This window comes from Leptonychotes weddellii, chromosome 2 (assembly GCF_054177405.1).
Source record: "Leptonychotes weddellii isolate Sample4059 chromosome 2, ASM5417740v2, whole genome shotgun sequence".
NCBI lineage: Eukaryota > Metazoa > Chordata > Mammalia > Carnivora > Phocidae > Leptonychotes > Leptonychotes weddellii.
The window spans coordinates 26,581,811-26,585,494 of NC_138370.1; positions in this window are offsets into that span (position 1 = coordinate 26,581,811).

Sequence of the window (3,684 nt, forward strand, 5' to 3'; positions counted from 1 at the left end):
GAGGTGATATTCGGGAAGATAGATGGCGGGGGAAGGGAGCCTCCATCAGCAGCTACCTGCAAGTAATAGAGCAGCGGAGCACAAAATCAGAACTTTTAGAAATCTGCTCCACTGAGGGACGTCACTCCAGTGGCTAAGTGGGGGGTGGAAGCCTCTCTGGGACAGTGTGGTCTCAGGACCCTGGGGGTCACAGGAAGACTGGGGGGTACCTGAGTGTGGCAGAGCTCCCAGGTATCGGAGCGGGGAAGCCAGCTGCAGAGACAGAGCCGAGGTGTGGGCTCTCAGCTCAGGCTTGCCATTAACCATGATCCGGGGCACAGTTGGGCCACTGCTCCTCCAGCAGGGACCCAACAAGCAGCAGATCTGGGGAGACTCCCCTTCCTCCCCCGGGAGGAGCGGCACAGGAGAGCACCATAGGGATCTGCTGGGTTTGGAGACTCTACATGGGGTCGGGTACCGGAGATAGAAATGCTTGGTCACAGGTCGGGTGAGCACGGAGTGCGGCCGGAGACCGGGGAGATGGGAGTGACTGACTGCTTTTCTCTGGGGGCTCACTGAGGAGTGGGGCCCCAAGTTCTCGGCTCCTCCAGGGCAGAGATTGGGAGTCTGCCATTTCCACTCTCGTCCTTCAAAGCTGTATGGAAAGCTTGCAGGGAACAAAAGCTCCCGAGAGCAAACCCTAGCAGATTACTTAGCCAGGCCCTGGCAAGCGTGGGGCAATTCCGCCTCTGGCAAAGACATTTGGGAACCATGGCAACAGGCCCCTCCCCCTGAAGATCAGCAAGAACAGCCAGCAAAGACCAAGTTTACTGATCAATGAGAATGGCAGAATGCCAGCACTAGGGGAATACTGCACATAGAATTCATGTTTTTTTCCCATGATTCTTTAGTCTTTCAAAGTTAATCTTTTTAATTTTCTTTTTCTATTTATTTTTTCTGAATTTTTCTTTTTCCCTTTTTTAACCAACATCTTATCAATCCATTTTTTAAAAATCTCTTTTATTTTTCAATTTGGAGTCATAATCTATCCCTTCATTGTAGTTAACCTTATTTTTGGTATATATATAAGTGGTTCTCTTTTTAAAATTTTGGGATACATTTTCTTCTAACAGACTAAAATATACGCTAAATCTCTAGTGTATGGCTTTGTTCTAGTCTCCTGTGTGATCACATTTTCTCCCTTTTTTTTAATTTCTCTTCTTTCGTTTTTCAACCAACTTCTTATCAATTCCTTTTAAAAATCTTTTATAATTTTCAGGGCACCTGGGTGGCTCAGATGGTTGGGCGTCTGCCTTCAGCTCAGGTCATGATCTCGGGGTCCTGGGATCGAGTCCTGCATCGGGCTCCTTGCTCTGCGGGAAGCCTGCTTCTCCCTCTGCCTCTCTCTCTGTCTCTAATGAATAAATAAATAAAATCTTTAAAAAAAAAATCTTTTATAATTTTCATCTTTACAGTCATATTCCATCCCTTCATCGTATTTACCCTTATTTTTGTACATATATAAGTTTTTCTTTCTTTAAAATTTTGGGAGGCAGTTTCTTCTAACAGACCAAAATATGCCCCAAATCTAGTGTGTGGCACTGATCTATGCACCAGCCTGATCATATTTGATCATATTCTTTTTTATTTCTTTTCCCTTTTTCCATTTCCTTTTCCTTTTTCTTTTTTTTTCTTTTTTCTTTCTTTCCCTTTCTTTTCCCCTGGTTTCAGGTCTCTTCTGATTTGTTTCGTGTATATTGTTCTGGGGTCATTGTTACCCTCTTAGCATTTTCTTCTCTCATTCATCTCTTCTCCTCCGGACAAAATAACAAGATGGAAAAATTCACCTCAAAAAAAAGAACAAAAGGAAGTACTGACTGCCAGGTAACTACTCAATACAGACATTAATAAGATGCTGGAACTAGAGTTCAGAATGACGATTATACAGATACTATCTTGGCTTGAAAAAAGCATGGAAAGGGGGGAAAGATGGCGGAGGAGTAGGGGACCCTATTTCAACTGGTCCCCGGAATTGAGCTGGATATCTACCAGACAACTCTGAGCACCCAAAAAACCAGCCTGAGATGTAAGAAGATCGGGATCTCTACAAACAGAATATTGCAGGCCGTTGGTTTTGAGGTAGGAAGTGGGGAGCCGTGATTCCGCGAGCAGATATCGGAGGATAAAAGGCAGCAGGAGGGTGCCTGGAGGTGGGGATCCTACACCGCCGGTGAGTGACAGCCTCGAGCGCTGCGGATGGAGAACAGACTCGCAGACTGGTAGCGGCTGAGAAAGGACTTTAGGGCAGCTCCTGGGGGGGGAAACTGGGAAAGGCGGGGATGCACCTGAGAACTGCAGCCCCCAGGATGAAAACCCGGAGCAGCGGGGTTGCTCATGGTGAACTGGGAGTGGCTGGCGGTTTTAGAAGAACAAAGGACAGAAATTTACCCCAACCTGGAGGCAGGACTGGGAGCACTGCGGAGGGGCAAACACCCCAGGCCGCTGCAGTTTATAGCATCACAGACAGAAAGGAGATGGTGTGGCCTGGAGATCTTGCTAAAGAACACTCTGTGATCTCTCTACTCTGAGGCAGAGGGTTGGAAATGGTCTCTTCTGCTCTGACTGGTGGAAGAGACATGGAAAGCCGCCAGGGAAAGCCGCCAAGGATTCCCGCTGAGCCCATCCCCCGCCATAGGGGGGGCAGGGCAACACCGCCCAAACAGGGTTGCCTGAGTAACAGCGCGGCAGGCCCCTCCCACAGAAGACAGGCTGGGAGAACAAGAGGCCAGCAACCCTAAGGTCCCAAGAAAACAGGTGCATCTTGCTTGGGTTCTGGTCAATAATTTGGACTCTATACATTCCCTCAAACACCCATCAACAGAATGACTAGACAGAGGAACCCCAAAAACAGAAAAGACTCAGAGATTATGACTTATGCTGCAGATTGACAAATGGATGCAGACATAACCAAGATGTCGGAGAGGGAATTCAGGCTAGCAATTGTGAAGACGATGGCTAGAATGGAGAAATCAATTAATGGCAACATAGAGTCTCTAAGGGCAGAAATAAAAGGGGAATTGGCATAACTTAAAAATGCTATCAATGAGATCCAATCCAATCTAGATAATCTAACAGCTAGGGTAACTGAGGCAGAAGAGTGAATAAGCAACCTGGAAGACAATATAATAGATAAAAAGGGAAAAGAGGAGGCCAGGGAAAAACAACTCAGAATCCATGAAAATAGAATCAGAGAAATAAGTGACACCATGAAGCGTTCCAATGTCAGAATCGTTGGAATCCCGGAGGGAGTGGAGAGAGAGAGAGGACTAGAAGATGTATTTGAGCATATCATAGCTGAGAACTTCCATAATCTGGGGAATGAAACAAACATTCGCGTCCTAGAGGCAGAGCGAACACCTCCTAAGATCAAGGAAAACAGGCCAATACCCCAGCATGTAATAGTAAAATGTGCAAATCTTAGAACCAAGGAAACCATCTTAAGGGCAGTTAGAGGGAAGAGATTCCTTATGTACAGAGGGAGGAACATCAGAATAACATCAGACCTATCCACAGAGACCTGGCAAGCCAGAAAAGCCTGGCAAGACATACTCAGGGTACTAAATGAGAAGAACATGCAGCCAAGAATACTTTATCCGGCAAGGCTTTCATTTAGAATGGATGGAGAGATGCAGAGCTTCCACGACC